Genomic DNA, 19,116 nt, shown 5'->3' on the forward strand with positions numbered 1-19,116 from the left:
TAAACGGTCTAGCAATAATCCATTTATTCATGACATGCGTGGAATGAAATGTTATTATGGGTAAAGGAAAACGACGAGAACAGACGATGATACATTAGCACACTACGAAGACATGCATGCAACATGGGCGGTTTTTGGTTCAAGCATCACCAACTTATGGCATGTTCAACAACATTTCTGTTGTTAGCTCACGTCCATGACCTCAAGCTCATCCTTGCGGCGGCGCCCGGGCTCGTCCTTGCTTCACTCTGATGTGAAATATCGCTCCGGAACTTCTCATGCCTCCTCTATGCTCGTCCAGTATTGTTCGTCAACATTGTCTGCATTATAATTCCCACCCCTCTGCTAACGGGTCACTTGGATTGTTATTTACATCCTGTCTGGAAAAAAATATGTTTGTGTCTGCAAATATTTTTGTTGCAACTCTTCCACGCACATATTTATCAAAGGAAATACATGAAGAGTTTTTTAAAAAACAACATAAACAATATTTGTTTTTAATGTCTGTAGACGCATGTATTATACTGCCAACATCTCATCTTATATATTTCTCCTATGGCGCGCATCCCATATATTTACCGGATCTCCTCGAATTTTCTTGCTATGCGTCCTTTCTTTTATTTCTTTTATATAAAATGCGCCTTTTCTTTTATTTCTTTTGCGCAGCACACCCCCATATATTTTGAATATCCTCGATTTTTCTTGCCATGCGTCCTTTCTTTTATTTCTTTTATACTAGTGTGATTGCCCACCGTAAATGGAGTCCTTCCCGTGTGACCTTTATTGCGTTACTAATTACCAAAGATATGATTGATCTGATTTGGCAGTCTAGATGAAAACCAGTTTAAATAGAAAACCAAATGGATGGAAAACCAGATGGCTGGCGGGATAGAGAACGGGGGGAGGTGGGAACGTACCAGGGAGTTGAACGAAGGGGGTTGAACGAACGTAAGAGGGGAAACAAAACCTTGCATTTCTTTTAGATAGTAGAGAAGATAAAATGCGTCCTTTCTTTTGTTTCTTTTGCGCAGCACATCCCACTCCCTCCGTTTCTAAATATAAGTCTTTTCAGACATACGGACTTATTTGCATCCCATATTTATGGGATCTCCTTGCCATGCATCCTCTTCTATTTCTTTTTTAGCGCAGCACATCCCCCATCTTTATTTGGGCCTCTCTTTTATTTTCTTTCCCTTCATGCCCTCTCTTTTATTTCTTGCCATGTATGTTTTTATTTGTTGGGTCTTCTTTCCTTCCTAGAAATGGGACCAGCACCTCTTGTGTTTTGTTCAACTTCCAAAAAAGGCTTGTCCGTTGTCTACTTTCTCATATATATATAAGTTGGTGTAATGTTGTCTAAATCGACGAGGTGGTATTAATACACGCGACCTTTTCTTTTTGACATTATTATTAATACACACTACACTTTATTACACGCGACTCTTTAGTTTTGACCGAAGCCAAACTCAGCCCGGCTGGTTCCTTCCCTAGTACTTCCTCCGTTTCAGTTTACAAGTCCTACGCATATATCTAGGTTGCCAATTTTATCATCCTAATATAAAGAGGTAATAGCACCCTAGGTACCCTAACTTGCACAGAATGTGATGATTCAGTCCTAAATTTGCAAAACTTGACTCCATCATACCCCAACTTGCACTTCATGTGATGATTTAGTCCCAGGCCAATCAGAAAACGACAATTGGCAGCCAGTGGCTGGCCCGGTCAATGCACGCACTTTTGATAAACCCCCCCTGCCTTTTCCCCTAATCAACCCGGCGGGCGAAGGCGACCTGCCGCGGTCGGCCTCGCTGTGCCTGCGGGAGGTGCTCCTCGTGCTGCAGCGCTTCAAGGCCATGGTGGCCGACTGCGCCGCGCGGAGCCGCACGCTGCTGCTGCTGCAGTCGGACGAGATGGACGCCGAGCTGCGGGACCTGCACCACGACCTCGCCACGCTGCTCGACCTCCTGCCCGTCGTCGAGCTCGGCCTCGCCGACGACGTCATGGACCTCCTCGCCCTCGCCTCGCGCCAGTGCCGCCGTTGCGCGTCGGCCGCCGAGCCGGAGCCGGCGCTCAAGACCACCGTGCTGTCGCTGATCGAGGAAATCGAGCGGGAGATCGTGCCCGAGCGGGAGAGGCTGGAGGAGATCCTGGAGGAGGTTGGCATCAACGACCCGGCCAGCTGCAGCGACGAGATCGAGAGCCTCGAGCGGGACATCGGCGACCGAGCATCGGAGAGATGGACTGCCGCCACGATCGCCCTCGTCGGCCTGCTCCGGTACGCCAAGTGTGTCCTGTTCAGTGCCGAAAGAAGTCCACATAACCCCCTAGTGTTTCACAAACCGGCTAATTTACCCCCTGAAGTGCAAAACCGGGTATTTAACCCCCTGCCTTTCTCAAAACCATGTGAATCATCCCCTAGACCTGATTAGAGTGGTTTTGGCAGGTGGTTTTGTCCTTTCGGACCTGCACCCAACTGCACCTGGCCTTGTCCATCCTCAGCTGCACGCCTGCACCACGCCGGCGTCGTGTGCAGCGCCTGGATGCCGACATCACCATGTAGCTTGCTGGTCCATTCTTTCAACTCTGTCAGCTTCTTGATGGTGAACTGCATCATCTCCGGGTTGCCGTGCAGCCTACACGACGCCACCAGAGTGTCACACATCGAAAGCCATCGCTTCAATCAGGCGGAGAGTGCATCATCGAAGCTGCAGCTCTGACCCATCGCCGATCTGAGAATACTGCTAGGACTCCCAGGAGCGTTGACTCATCCGGCTTGCCGCTGTCCAAGCACATCTAACTGAATTCCTCCCCATGATGTGTGTACCCGTGTATATCAGCGAGTTCAAGGACGTCAAACGCGAGCATCACCTTTGTCCTCCCTCACCACCAGGCTGCCAAAATCACCTATGTGTTCACAAATATGAGTCATGCATGTTACCATGGCGTCCTCGGTTCCTCGCTGGGCTCGAGGCCAGTCAGGCCCTCGCTCGTGATCAAGACTCGTCTCCCAGCTCGGCAGGCTGGTGCTCGTCACCGGCACGAACATGCCGGAGCTGCCGCAGAGCGAGGTTGAGGAGATTTCGGCAGAGTGACTCTCCTCCATCCCGGACAGCGCCGTCATGTTTTCCACCTTCAGGAGCAAGATGTGTGTCCCGGCCGCCTGCACAACTCCATAAGGGCAGAGACTTCAAGGTGAAGGTCGAGAAGTGCATGACTCCGGGGTTCGAGGAGAGGATGAATGGGAGGGATGTGGTGCACCTATACCACATCCTACGAAAAATCAAAGCGTGCGGTGCTTAGTGAACCACGCCGGACGAGCTCCATCATGCTAGGGCTCCTTGTCGGCTGCTGTAAACTGTTTGATGTTGTACAGCGAGTATGGAGTACCTCAACGTCGAGCTGTTCGCGGGGGACCTCGATGTCGGGGTGAAACTGGCACGCCGGCACCAAGGATGGTTTAGGTGAGAGGATGTGAACGATGCCGTATACACGTGATTGCAGGCAGATGGGATAGGGAAGAAAGAACTCTGCCGACCTGGCCCCTTGCAACGTTGCTACGTCAGCAAACCACCTCACAAAACCACTATAATCAGGTTTAGGGGGTAATTCACATTGTTTTGAGAAAGACAGGGGGTTAAGTACCCGGTTTTAAACTTCAGGGGGTAAATTAGCCGGTTTGTGAAACCCTGGGGGGTGACGTGGACTTCTTTCGTTCAGTGCCACGCCCCGGCCTTTTCGGATTCCAAGGCGGACATCGATGTCGAAGATGACGGGGAGTCACCGGCGCCCCCACCGGACCTCCGGTGCCCCATCTCCCTCGATCTAATGCGCGACCCAGTCGTCGCCGCTAGCGGTCAGACCAGCGAGTCGATCGACCGGTGGTTCGGCTCCGGCAAGTCAACGTGCCGTCGTGCCCCAAGACGGGGCAAGTCTTGGCCAATCTGGAGCTGGTGCCCAACAAGTCTCTCAAGAACCTCATCTCCAAGTGGTGCCGGGAGAACGGCGTAGCCATGGAAGTCTGCGAGGCCAGCAAGAGCGAGCAGGCCCAGGCGGTGGCTGCCAACAAGGCGGCGCTCGAGGTGGCGCGCATGACGGCGTCGTTTCTGGTGAAGAAGCTCTCCGTCTCATTCTCCCCTGACGCGGCCAACCGCGTGGTGCACGAGATCCGGCTGCTCTCCAAGTCCGGCTCGGACAACCGCGCGTTCGTCGGAGAGGCCGGAGCCGCGCCGATGCTGGTGCCCTTGCTCTAGTCCGAGGACGCCGGGCTCCAGCTCAACGCCGTGACCGCGCTGCTCAACCTTTCGATCCTCGAGGCCAACAAGAAGCGCATCATGCACGCCGATGGCGCCATCGAGGCAGTGACCCACATCATGAGCTCCGGCACGACGTGGCGCGCCAAGGAGAACGCCGCGACGGCCTTGCTCAGCCTGGCGTCCGTCCATACGTGCCGCCGAGCCTTCCGTCGTGGAAAAGTTAGTCCACCTCGTGCGCACGGGCCCGACGAGCACAAAGAAGGACGCGCTGGCCGCGCTGCTGTCGCTGGCAGGCGAGAGGGAGAACGTCGGGAAGCTGGTGGAAGCTCGTGCGAGAAGCGAGCAACGGCAGCCTGCGGCGTAAGGGAGCAGCAGGAAATAGGTGGCGCAAACGAGATCGGGAGCAGCAAATCCATGCAGCCAACTCTCAAGGTCCTCCTCGTCGTGGGGATCCTCAATCTAACGCCGTTCTGTACCTCTGCCTGAAGCTCAACTGAACCTGTAAGTATAGATCTCTGTAGCTAATCTGCTTTTTTTGCGGAAAATCACCTGGTTAATTGTTACATGCCCATCGATACAGGATGTTCATGGGAAAATAAAAAAGTTCCAGGAAACTCAGGTTTATATGTAGCTTTTCTGTCTTCCAAGATGTAACCAGGAAATTTAGTAAACCAGGATATTAAGTTCCAAGAAGTTTACTTAATATCCTGGAAGACAGAGATCATGGTTTAAGTTCGGTTCCAGGATGTGAATTTTTGACTAAACTGAATTTAATTGTGAGTAAGATGTCTTTTTCTAACTTATAACCAAGAAGCTGGATATTAAGTAAACCAGGATGTATTTCTGTCTTCTAAGATGTAGTATTTTTCTTTTTGACATATAAATAGGATATTAATAAGTAAACTTTCGTGGAAGGCACCAGCAATATACTCAATATTAAGTTAACCAAGAAGCTGGTCATATTCAGATAGTTTACTTAAACCAAGATCTTTCTCTTCCAAGATAGTATTAAGTAAACCAGGATGTTAATGGTGTAATTTATGTAACCAGGATACTAAGTAAACCAAGAAGCTGCCGTGGTAGGCAGATTTTTATGTACTGTGCTACCCAAATCATTTTTGTACCGTTTGCTTAAGGAAAAATCACGTTTCATGTTTTTAGGTTTCTTATTATATACCCAAATGTTATGAAACATTTGTCTTTGCAACTATCTGAGTCTCACATAATTAGGTGCTCAAATGAATTGACTCTCATCCATCATAAACGAGATGCATTGTTCAGCGGATTTGATTGAAGTCCTAAACTGAAATCAAAATTAACGTGAGGCTTCCTCTTTAGTCATTGCCATTCATTATGGCTTGCAACACCTGGCGCTGAATTTGAATTAATTCGGTCACAACAGACTGCACCACACACGTAATTAATTCTTGGGCCAACTTGTACCGCAGCTCGTATTACGCTAGTGTATTGAATATGTATTGCCTCTAATCAGGCCAAAGTAACGACACGTGAGGATTTCAGTGGATGGAGCACCTCGGAGTCAAAAATCTGCGTCCGCAATGTATGCTACATTTTACCATAAAAAAGGAGTGTGCTGATTTAATTCAGGTGGAGTGAGTGTGGGTTAATTAGGGAAAAAGGCGGGGGGGTTTATCAAAAGTGCGTGCATTGACCGGGCCAGCCACCTGGCTGCCAATTGTCGTTCTCTGATTGGCTTGGGACTAAATCATCACATGAGGTGCAAGTTGGGGTATGGTGGAGTCAAGTTTTACAAGTTTGGGACTGAATCATCACATTCTGTGCAAGTTAGGGTACCTGGGCTGCTATTACCTCTAATATAAATTATACGTATAACATAAAAATTATAGCGTTTGAAAATAGAACATCTAAAGTTTATATTTTTATATTTTTTATAATATATGATTTGTATTAGGTTGGTCAAATTAACGACCAAGGGACACGTGCACGCCCTGTAAAAACTAAGAGAGGAGTAGTAGTATTTGCGTTGATCGATTGGAGCGGCACAGCGTCAAAGCTTTAAAGGGCCGGCCCATGATGGTGTTCGACGATTCAAACATTTTTTTTCCTTGACCTATTGTAAAAGAACTTTTTCTAAAAAACGCAGCGATGGTGAATCCGACACGTCTCCTGCCTAATCAAACGGATTCGATCGTGGGCGTACGATCAGTCAAACTTTCTAATAATAAGACGAACGTGTGGAGGCTATTCGTAATCGAAGCAGTTAGGATCTTCTCCGTAAAACAAAACCAGATCGATAAACTCAAATCCCGGCCATGGCGTCGCCGTCGCTCCCTCGCACTGCAAGCGAAGCCAACAACTGCGGTGGCAGCAGTACTACCCCACCCGTCGCCGAGGACAGCTTCCTCCTGCCCGAACACTTGCTGTACGAGATCCTCCCGCGCCTCCCCGCGAAGCCACTCTTCCGTCTCCGTGCCGTCTGCAGGTCATGGCGGTCCCTGGTCTCCGATTCGTCCTTCGTCGCCGCCCACAAGGCCCGCCACCACCACCTGCTCGTCGCCGACTTCAGATTGGAGATGTCAGTCGCAGCCCGTCAGGTCAGGCTAGTGGACTTCCACATCCTGGACTCGTCCAGCCAGAGGGTAAGGCAGATGCGTTTCGATAACCCTCAAGAGGAAAATCTGTACTGGGAGTTGGCGTATAGCAACCATGACCAGCTGCTCTGCCTCGTCGGCGCGGACAAGCACGCCTACGTGATCGACCCCCACCGGTGTTTTCTCCCTCTTGCCAGATGAGCACCTAGAGCAGTATGAAAACTGCTCTACACGTTTTGCGCTAGGCCGGTCCTTCACAACGGGAGAGACCAAAGTGCTGGCCATGGCGCAATCGTACGGGAAAGCCCCTCTCTGCAAGATCCTTACCCTCGACGATGCAGCCGGTGAGTGGAGGGAGACAGGTTCCCCCCCAAATTCCTTTTTTGTACCTTGCTCCAAGCTTGTGACCCTGGTAAAGGGCATCCTCTATCTCTTGGCCTACGACTATGATTACAGCGGCAAACACATTGTGGCATACAACCTCGATGAGGAGAACTGGCGGCCGGATCTCCTCCACTTGCCGCTGCCAGTCATGCCAGTCAAAGGAGCAATAGCCCTGGCTGAGCTGAGTGACAGCTTGGTTGTAGTCTACGGCCCTAACAACAACCCTAACCATACTAGTGATGTCTTCATTGATCTTAACCATACTAGTGATGTCTTCATGGATCTGTGGTATCTCACGGATGCTGAGAAGGTTGTGTGGTCGAAACGGTACACGATCGCCATGCCATATCAAGGTTGCCAAAGTCGGTGTGAGCCAAGCTGGGGGTATCCCCTGTGGGAACTGGATGATGGGAGGATTGTCTTGTGGCTGTCGCTGCCGCGCTACTGGAACGGCCAGGAAACACGCCGCCAGGTGAAGTTGCTGCGGGTTTATGATCCGAGAACAAACACTTGTACGGACCAAGTTGAGATGTCAGGCCACGCCATGATCGGTGTGTACAAAGGGAGTTTACTTGCCGGTCTTCCATAGATATGACAAATTGAGCATCTGATTACAGATTGAGTCACAACCATGCTAAGTTGTCCTGATCGGCACATACTTTGGAGGTGCCAATAATATTAGACTCGCTCCAGTTAAGTATGGGTGGAGGAGGACATATCTTCAGTTAAACTTGTAAGACTTTTGCTATCAACATCTGTTCTTTTTTTAACACACAACTCACGCACACTCATCACACTGTGAATGGACGCACGACACACAACCTATCGCTTATGAGCACATACCAGACATTAATTGAGCTGATCTTGAGATTGATAATGTCACCACAGACATCTTGTTGTTGACGTCATATCACTCAAAAGAAAACGAATGGGGACAAAAAGCTTGAAATAAGTTCAGGAAATTCGTTGGCACCCGCACCGATGGAGTGGAAACTTAAAATCATGCGCAGATTTGTTTTGAAACATGCTTATTATTCTTGTCTTTCATACATATACTGCAATGACACCATCTGGGGTCAAACTTACATCTTAAAGGCCATGTCAATGTCGAAAAGTGCTCAAGAGAACCCATATGAGGCCTACTTCAATTCATCTGCATTTTTTCGTTTTTTACAATTATGAAAAATAAACAGACACACTTAGGTGCTATGTTGAAACCTGCCAACATATAAGGTTATGATCATTTATGACATGTGTGAAAATACAAAATAAAATATCTATCCAATACATATGAGCGGATTTTTGTCGCATTTTTTAAAAACTTAGACACAAGATTTTAGCTAAGTTTTAGATTCACATGGAAAACTAGGTCTTGAAATTCTATGTCATTGAAGTTACAAAAGTTCTCTAGAAAGGGAGTAAAATTCGTTCAGGATCGCGTGACTTGTTTTTTAGTGTGCCAATGGAGTACCTTATTTCTCCTATAAAAGCCGCCATGCTACCCGTCTCCCTGGTGCATTTGCGTCTCACGATCAACCAGGCTCACACGATCTACCCTGCTACATCCTTTTTACCTCGCTGTCAAAAATCTGGCGTCTGTTTTGCTACACCATGTGGCCTAGGGTTTCAGTGGATGACGCCTGGGCCACCCTTGCACGCAGGACCGGTGTTGCAGTGTGGGTTGCGTGCGTTCGGGTCAAAAAAGGAACGAGCGTGATGTGGTGAAAACCCTAGCCAATCTTCTCCGTCCTCGAGCCCCATGCACCCCCCTCCAGTTCACATTCACATCTCTACTACTCCCATGCGTGCCCATGTTCCCTCCACAGCCAGCGGGCCGGCCGCAAGAGAACATCAGCAGCGAGCTCAGGCGTCGGCGGGAGTAGGGGCCGGGTCAAGGCAGGTATTGATGGCCTGGATACATCGATGGGGGCCTCGCAGGAGTGGCGGTGGCTAGAAGGGTAGCAGCGGTCTGTGGGGCATCGGACGGAACAGCAGCGACCTCCATGGAGGAGAAGGGCCCGGCATGCTCGTGCAAACGGGAGGTCGGGGGTGCTCGTCGATTGGGCAGATGGCGGCCATCCGAGTTTCTTCAATCGATCTAGACAGGGCCACAGTGGAGGCGAATGACCCTCTGGAGCCGCACATGTCAACACGTAGCAACCGTGCCCCTCCTCCTCGCCTCCTCTTCTCCCCTCCTCCTCTCCAATCTAGGCTGCCCATTTGCATCCTCGGCATCTTCCTCTCCCAGTTTTTTCCTCCTTGATTTTTTTATTATCTGACAATCTTATTCGATTTCTCAATTTCTGGTTACTTGCGATTAGTAGAAGAAGAATTTTGATGAAGGGTTTGATGTAGAAGAACAGGTGAAGCCTCTCTCTCTTGAATATAGTCGTGTTTGTTCCTGCATTTTGTTGTTTGATCTTTTCTGTGTAATAGAGCACATGGCATGATTTTGTACTCCTATTACTCACTGACAAAAGCTACGTTTGTAAATGAAGGTCTCGAAATTGTTTGTTTTTACCTTGTGGTCTGATAGGCCAGTACATCGTGTTGGTCATTGAACATTTGAACATATAAATGCCGCTAGACTACCCGCCATTCCAGGCCATCTGCGTTCGCTAGCGATTTTTGACCACCGGATGATTTTACTATTGACCGAATCTTGCTGCTGGCAGTCACTCGTCCGTCCGTTCCTTTGTACATCTACACCACCTTCACATGTGTATGCCAGGTGGGGCTCATTGCCTGTGGGGTCGAGGGATCGAAGTGGTTTTGCTTTGATTTTGTGTACGTGAGGAATTTTACTGCGGTTGGGGATGATGAGAACGTGGGGTGAAACCCTATCAGCCAATCCCCACGCTCCTCGAGCCCCATGTCCATCCTCCTCCCCCGCTCTCCATCCCCTCCCCCATGCAGCCGCCACCTCTCCTATGCCCTCCCCATTTCTCCAGAAACGCCGCTCCCGGAGCCCTTCCCAGCCTACGGAGGAACTCCCATCCTAGCCCGGCGCCGGAGTTCGGCGGCAGGAATCGATGATGATGCAGCAAAGAAGAGGATGGGAGTTCGAGGAGGGAGTGAGCCATTGCAGAGATGGGAGATGGGGGTGCGTGGTGCTGAGGCATCAGCACCGCAGACGCAGATCCGCGGTGGAGCAGGATAGGTGATACCGGTCTGCGCCTCATGACCGGCTATTGTTTGGAGGCGTCCAAGAGAAGGGCATCAAGGATGGGTGCTGCTCTATGTGGGTCTGATCCATTCTCCTCATGGACCATGTGCTTCTCTTTCCCCTTCCTCGATCTGCTTTTTCCTCCATTCTTTGAGCATGGGTTGGTGTACATGCTTGACCTATTATTGCAAGTCTTTCTCGCCGTCGTTGTTGTAAAGAGAGGCGCTGTCGTGCCGTGGTCCACTAGTGCAGAACCGGGAAATAGCACCGGTTCGTAAGGCCCTTTAGTGCCGGTTCCATAACCGGCACTAAAGTGTGGTCACTAAAGGCCCCCCCTTTAGTACCGGTTCTGCACGAACCGGTGCTAAAGGGAAACCACGTGGCACGAGCCAGCTCCGGGGGCCTGGAGCCCTTTAGTACCGGTTGGTGTTACCAACCGGTACTATAAGGTTTGGGGGTTTTTAGTTTTATGATTTCTTTTTCATTTAATTTTGTGTTTCCATTTTAATTCTTTTTCGTTTGCTGGTATTTTACGATACTACACATTGTAAACGTTATGCATATATATATATATATATATATATATATATATATATATATATATATATATATATATATATATATATATATATATAGAATTTCTAGTAGAACCAATCATCGAGTTCAACATGATTATCATGATATTATAAGCGTTCATATATAACACCACAAAAGCAAATCACTTAAGTTCAGAACGAAGAACACGGACATGAAAGGCCAAGTACTAATTAAGAGCAGCATGAAGAACTAGCTAAATCACTCCTGCTAGCTACTCTCTCTCTGGTAAAATAGCATAGAACATGTATAGCTCTCCTGATTGATCATACTGGAGCATGCCGATGAACCTGTCTCCTAATCGTGGGCTGCGCTTCTTATTGCTGCCACCTAGTACTTCTCTGCGATCATTAACAATTTTCCTCCAATCTTTCACTAGTAAGCATTCATCGGTTCTAGAAATCCTGAATGCATTCATGTGCAATGCAGGATATCTTGGTCTTAAGCTAACAATTGACATCTGACCTTTAGTCTCGATCCCCTGAGGCACAACTGTCATCGGGAGTCCCTGTTGAAGAACATCGTATAGTACTTAATTAATATACTCAGCAATGAAAGTTTAGCAAAAAAAATATGTATGCAAAATATGCACTGAGGACAAATAGTAAATATCTTACCATCATTCCTAAATAGATGTGACCGTAGTTTAATACCATCACTATTGGTCGCACGTTTTGAGTACTAACATTTCCAAGTGCAGGAATTTTTTTTGTCTTGACAGTATGAAGATCCTCAAGCCATGAAACATAATGACTTATCTCCTCGCAGTTTAGTTCAGCTCCGGGACAGTAGAAGGTCCTGTCTACCAAGCGCCGGACATGTTTGGTTGAATGGAGATAAGCTGTCAATAGAAATTAATTGTCGGTTATTTTTGAAATAAGCAATATCAAAGACAAAAATATATTTGAGAAGAACTCACATAATGGTAGAACTGGAGGCGTCTGCACATCGACCCATATGTCTCTATTACCTTTAATATCATCTTCCGAACGAATATCAAAGGTCATAACCATACCAGGCTCAAATGCATAAGCCTTGCATAGTGCTTGCCAAGTTTTGCATTCAAAATAGGTGTACGTGTGTGCATTGTATACTTTGACGTTGAAAGTATAACCATCATGCTCAGTTTTCAGGTAAGCTCTCTTTACTTCCATAGTTTCCATATCTTTGAAACCTATCTTATCCAAGACAAAAATTCTGGCATGGCATGGGATGCGCTAGTAGAATAGTGAAAATAAAAAATTATAAGTCAGACAAATAAAGCATATATAAGTCATGCTTAATTACGAAAATAGACTTGTCGTTTTGACTTACTGTATCGAATTCGAAAGTCTCATCCAGCTTGATGCCGAATCGCCTACCATCAACAAGGAAATTTCTGTCGCACTGGCTGCGCTCGTCTTCACAGTATGTGCACATACCGAAATTTTTTCCGTCGTCAGACGACATTTCCTATGTTCATATTAGGCGAAACATTAAACACTTACTAATTCAATTAATTCAACTACTTCTATTAATTCAACTAAGCATTTACTAAAAATAAACTAGTTATATTAATTCAATTAGTTCAACTAAGCATTTACTAAAAATAAACTAGTTATATTAATTCAATTAGTTCAACTAAGCATTTACTAAAAATAAACTAGTTCTATATATTAATTCAACTAGTTCAACTAAGCACTTACTAAAAATAAACTAGTTCTATATATTAACTCAAAATGTATAAAAACATTAAATAAACAGAAAAACTCATTAACAAATAATATTTTAATTAGATAATCAAATCTCAGATACGACAATTTTCTTACTAAAAATAAACTAGTTATATTAATTATTCAACTAGTTCAAATCTCGTATACCTAAATAAACTAGTTCGACAATTTTCTTACTAAAAATAAATTAGTTATATTAATTATTCAACTAGTTCAAATCTCACATACCTAGCTAATTAATATCTAATTAAATTTTCTAAAAAACAGAAAACAGAAAACAGAAAATAAGTAAAAAAATGTGTGTGTGTGTGTGTGTGTAGTGTGTGTATATGTGTGTATGTGTGTGTACGCCGCCCCGTACGCCGTCGCCCCGTACATACGAGCGGGGGCGCCGGCGTACGGGGCGAGGGCGGCGGCGTACGGGGCGGGGGCGCCGGCGCGCGGGTGCGAGAGACATACGGGACCGCGGCGACGACGACGGACGGCGGCGGCGTTCGGGGCGGCGGCGCGAGACGACGACGACGACGGGCGGCGGCGGGGACAGCGACGACGACGACGGACGACGGGCGACGGGCGGCGACGACGGGATCGAGCGGCGCGCGGCGATGTCGAGAGGTTGGAGACGAAAGTGGGGAGATGTAACTGAAATTTTCGTAAGTGCTATATATATAGGATGTGCCTTTAGTACCGGTTGGAGCCACCAACCGGTACTAAAGGCCAACTTTGGCCAGGCCAAGAGGCTGGAAGAGCAGGCCTTTAGTACCGGTTGGTGGCACCAACCGGTACTAAAGGGTGATCTTTAGTACCGGTTGGAGCCACCAACCGGTACTAAAGTCCTCGCGCTGCCACCCCAAAGTTTAGTCCCACCTCACCGGGCGAAGGACAGCCGCACTGGTTTATAAACCCAGCCGCGGCTACCTCTTTGAACTCCTCTATATAGCAAGCCTGTGGGCCTAAATTCTGCGCGCTGCCCTGTGAGTCTGCTGGGCCTTTAAGGCATGTAATTGCACGCCCGTGGCCTAGCAGGCCCACAGGGCAGCGCCCCAATTTTTTTATAGTTTTTTTCTTTTCTGCTTTATTTTCTTCTATTTATTTCTGCGTAGTTTTTGTATAGTTTTTTCTTTTCTATTATATTTATTTTCTTCTATTTATTTCTGAGTAGTTTTTCATCTAGTTTGCCAAAATTCAACATTTTCAGAGTTCATTTTGTAGTGATTTTCAATTTCACGATCATTTTATATAGTTTTTTTCTTTTCAGCTATAGTTTTTTTCCTGCTATTTTTTTTCTGCAAAACTTGATGGTCAAAGTCTGGAGTTATAACCAAAGTTTAAAAAAAAGAAATGCCGACGTGCAATTAATTTTTGCCATAACAGAAGAAGTCCGGAGTTGTAATAAGTTATTAAAAATAAAAAAGAGGTGCAATGCTCGTTAATTTGCTTCAAACCTTTCGAAATAGTGTAAACTGCACTGCGCATAGCTCCGTGCAGTCTACCATATTCCTGAAGGCTTGAAGCTAAGCAACGTGAGCATTGAGCCTCTTCTTCATCGTCTCTGCACTCAGGGCTTATAAACCGCTCCTAGTCCCTCTCTCTTCGCGAGGTGGGACTAAAAAACAGCTTACTAAGAAACTGTAGTACTGGTTCATCCATGAACCGGTACTAAAGGTGCTCGTGGGGCCCCAGCCTTACCTGACACAACCTCATTAGTACCAGTTCGTGGCACGAACCGGTGCTAAAGATTCGCCACGAACCGGTACTAAACAGCTCCTCCCGCCTAGCAGTTGATGCATACTGAACGCATAAAATATAAGAGCATTTAGATCATGATCTTATATTTCTTTATAGTCTAAATTGTCAATATGATCTTATAACATCAAAAATACTTTGATCATTAATGATCTTTGTGTGTACAATCTGAATTTTCAATATGAGTCATCAACGATTTATAAACCGATGAAGACTCATATTGCGGCCACAAATTCTACACATAGAGTTCAATGAAGACCAAGTGCTTGTGATAGTTTAAGAAATAACATATTTAAGGTGGTAAAAGGCTTGTTAGGGGAGCGAGGTGGGACTAAAAACAGCTTGCCATAACCTCATTAGTACCGGTTCGTGGTACGAACCGGCACTAAATGGTGATGGTGGGGCCATAGCCTGACCGCAGGCTGACACAGCCTCTTTAGTACCGGTTCGTGGCATGAACCGGTACTAAAGGTTCGCCATGAACCGGTGCTATTGATCGCCGCCACGAACCGGCACTAATGTACACATTAGTGCCGGCTGAAATACAAACCGGCACTATTGTGCTTCACATTTGACCCTTTTTCTGCTAGTGGTCGAAGTCTTCTAGGCAGATTTGTCTGCTTCGAGAGGGGTCGTAATCTGATAGGTACGCTCTAATTTTTTTAGCCATCCATGCATCTTTGGTTCTATCTTCCTTATAATATTTCTTTAGAGGAAACCATTTATTCTAGGCCAGGGATGTTCCTTTGGGTTTTCACCAGTGAGATGTGTATTGTCCAGGTGCTGGCTAAGGGAAAAAGGTACAAAACGTGAGATTTGTCTCTCCCTCGCAAATCACTTTCTGCTCGGTTCGTACACAATCTCATGTTATGAGTTTTCAGTGCATTGATTTATGGTTGTGCATTGATTTATTTTGATAGTGAAACTCACCAATTATGTCAAGGTGGGAAGCTTGGCTAATTCCAACTCCAATCAGAGGATTCCACATCTATGGTTTTATTTTCCGTGCCAACAGCTTGATTGATGATTCCTAATGCATCTCAAGTATTGGTCTCTTCTCCATAAATGTATATACTTTACCATGCTAATTTTATGTTAACCGTTGCATAATATTTCTCCACTGGAGATATATGATATAACCATTTTTGTTGCTTATACATAAAAAAGGTTGCATATGCGATGTATTGTTGTTTGTAGTTTTTGCCCATGTGTAATTTTTTTAAGCCATATTCTTGAAACTTAATTTGGCTTATTGGTTAATTGTTTGCTCACAAAGTAGAATACCCCAAAACAACAGGCAAACCCTAAAGTACCTTGGCACGAATTAATTTCTCCTTTAGAGATACAAGATCCAATTGGTTTGGATGTCTGTTTGCCAAGTTATATGGTGTGTTTTCAGTTCTATCAATTATGCAAGACAGTCAAACTAACATGATACTACAAGTGACTACAGATTTTGTATAGTTACAAACATCATCTATTTACCTGGAAGTATCACCATTAACAAAACTGCTTGACGAAGGTAACATTTCTTCGCATATAGTGTTGGCAAATGTGTCGGAGAGATTGATTACAGATGCCTCCCGCAACCTGACATCAGACCATACCTGCCAATACAGGTAATGTTTAGGTAAGTTTAAGCCTGATTTATTTTTTAACAACCAAAGCTCAGTATGCTACACACATTAATGATGAATTCATGTTGTGAGTTACACAATACAAAATCTAAAATGACATGGTTTTACAAAGTTGGGTGGGTCAAAAGAATTAAACTGTTTCAAAGTACACGTCATCTCTATCATGGGCTAAAAGCTCTATATGTTTCCCTCGATGATTTTTTGAAAGAAAATACAGTATGCCTTTATTTACCATTGATTGATGGAGTTCACCTGTGTTTCCACTGGTTTGGTAAACGAATTCTTAAGCGGCCTTTTATGATTGCCCACTATATGATTTAACTGGGGTTGAAGGATTCCTCTTTTTAGTGCACGTTTGGAATATGCAGTAAGGTGAATGGTGCCGGATATAACTCAATGCAGACAAGATGTGATTCCCCACTGTCTAGTCACTAAAACAATGAGGTGGTTTTGGAAACTATGAAATCAGCTTTATCGTAATTTCTTATAGAGGTATATTTAATTTGGAGTGTAGATGATGTCTATATCCAATATCTATATCTACAAGTAGTGTTTTTTTGTGTATTATGATCCCCCTCAGAACAAAAATGGTACTCCCTCCGTTCCTAAAGATAACTCTTTTTAGAGATTTCAATGCAGACTATATACAGAGCAAAATGGGTGAATCTACACTAAAATATGTCTATATACATCAATATGTAGTCCTTACTGAAATCTACTAATTGTATTTTCTTGATAGCTTTCAGAGAAGAACAAGTACCGTTAGTCATTCTCTGACATGTATAATGCAATTCTGGAGATGTGAATGGATGTATTCATTTAGTAGAGTATTAGTAGATGATGATTTATTTTTATTCGCTGTCAACTGGTGTATATCCTGATATGTTTAGTCTGTTCCAAAATTAATTTGTAAAGTAGCCTGAACAATTTTACTATCTCTTGGTGTATTAGTACTTTGTTTTTGGGGCAGCCAGAAGAAATCAGTTTGTCATGACATGTGAAAATGAGTTTGTTTACCTTCACTGTTGCTTTTATTAACTAACAAAGATGTTTGTGAAATACAGTAGTTAGTTAGGCATCACAGTCAAGCTTGGCAAAGGGACTTCTCGTGAGGCCTACAAGGCTGGAAGCACTCTATGTAAAGTGGTATCCTCTCATGGATACTCATTTGTCAACTAATACATGACCATACTAGAGAAGCACATGTCTCAGCACACACAAGGACCCTAACTGGTTCTAAATGTTTATGTGGACAATTTTTAAATACCTAGATGATTATTATTTAATTTAAATACCTGGTTAAGTATTCCGCATAAACAAAGTCATTGTCATTTTAACACAAGAAGCAAGCAGTGTCACATAGCACAAATAGCTATTGTTTATGTTGAGTAGAAAAATTCATTCATTAGTTATGGGGCATCAAGAAGAGCAAACATGCCTGTTCCATATAACCATCTGGAAAGTAGTAAATCCTTTCACCTTGGCAAGGCACTATGATCAAAAGCCTAGATCAAGCATGCCATAGCTCCTTGTATAATGTGTCGCTAGAACTCCCTGCACAAATAATTCATTACGTGAACGAGGCATACAATTCAAGGGGCCTTTCACCTTAATTTATATCAATAAATTTTAACAGTTGATCCTGACTTAATTTAATCAGTATTACTATCTAAACTGGTACTGCATGCAGGGATCAGGGATGCACCACTCGCCTGACTGTGGTAGCACCAATTTGCAATGGCCTCGCGTCCACCACTCCCAGCACTAGCAGCACAAAGCAGCAAACGCGACTCTGACTATGCGTGACCAAGGTCCTCAACGTGGCAACGGCGGCAGCGGCGATGTTGTGACCCAGACAAGCACAACATCATCGACGCGCGAGGCCGCCATAGTATTGCATCCCTCACCACGCAGCAGCCCTGTCGTCGGTGGCTCCATCGGCACTTCATTGCAGCGCTGCCATCCCCGACTTGTCATTCCGTTGGCAGCAATGCTCCCTTCATTGCATCACTGGTGGCGAGCGGCGCCGTCCTCGACTTGCCGCGCCGCCTGCAGCAGCACCTGCTCCATTGCAATGCCGCTGGCAGCAACACTCACTTCATTGCAGCACCGGTGGTGAGCGTCGCCGTCCTCGACTTGCCACGCCTCCGGCAGTAGCGCCCGCTCTTCATTGCAGCCCCAACGGAGCTCCATTGCAGCTCCGAGCACCGTGGTGCCGGGCTCCATTGCATCCCCGGCAGAGCTCCATTGCAGCTCCGGGCGCCATGGTGTCAGGCTCCATTGCAGCCCCGGGCGCCGTGGTGTCAGGCTCCATTGCAGCCCCGACCGATGATGCCCACAGTATCCCGTCGTCAGCCGGCGTCCATACTCTCATCTCTCGTCCCGGACTTGCGGCAGAGGCACTAAGCTTTGCAGCAGCATAATCCGGCCATGGGCCGCTCCCTCTACCTCACTTTCTCTTACTTTTTGGTGGACGCACCAAGCAAACCACCTACTGGGTATCCGTGTATATCAAAAATTAGCAGGAGCACTTAAAACCGTATAAGAAATTAGCTGATTGGAACCACCTTAAGTTTCTCCCTTTTGATGCTACGGTATATGTTGATGTTGCTTGCACTAATGCATGCATTGGAAAGACTATTGCACAAGATACTTCCGATGCTCCTCAGGAATATGGCTTCTACTGGTGCTGGAAATGGAGGACGCGCATGGGGGCCATCGATTTGGCTGCATCGCTTGACGAAGGCAGCAGATCAGGGAGGTAGGAGGGGCTTGGGGGAGGCAAAAGATCATGGAGGGAGGAACAGAGGAAGGGAGGAGGGGCTTGGGGGAATATGTGGCTGTGTGTCTCTCGGCTGGAGATAAGTGAAAGGGAGGGCGGTGCGAGGACCCCACGGAGGCACGTGGCACACAAACAAGGCGGTTGGTGGAGAATAACCATCCAGTGAATTATATGTAAGAGTTTTCCATTTACAATATAACCATAATTTTTTTTCTCAAAATATAGGAGCTGCATGGACCACACCACCTTGTTCCATTTCATCAAAGAAA

The 19,116-nt window shown here is 46.0% G+C and overlaps 1 long non-coding RNA gene and 1 pseudogene across 1 annotated transcript; one reads left to right on the forward strand and one right to left on the reverse strand.

Annotated features, from left to right (window-relative positions):
• The first annotated feature begins 1,702 nt into the window (after nt 1–1,702).
• LOC119294950 lies at nt 1,703–4,958 on the forward strand (annotated as a pseudogene).
• Nucleotides 4,959–12,363: 7,405 nt separating this feature from the next.
• On the reverse strand, nt 12,364–18,877 carry LOC119293319. The gene is made up of 4 exons (XR_005143028.1): nt 18,633–18,877; nt 17,545–18,556; nt 15,914–16,035; nt 12,364–12,422 (listed from the first exon to the last, which is right to left on the reverse strand). It is a non-coding gene; the product is annotated as an uncharacterized LOC119293319 (long non-coding RNA).
• Nucleotides 18,878–19,116: the final 239 nt, after the last annotated feature.

The sequence above is a fragment of the Triticum dicoccoides genome, chromosome 4B, assembly GCF_002162155.2.
Source record: "Triticum dicoccoides isolate Atlit2015 ecotype Zavitan chromosome 4B, WEW_v2.0, whole genome shotgun sequence".
Lineage (NCBI taxonomy): Eukaryota > Viridiplantae > Streptophyta > Magnoliopsida > Poales > Poaceae > Triticum > Triticum dicoccoides.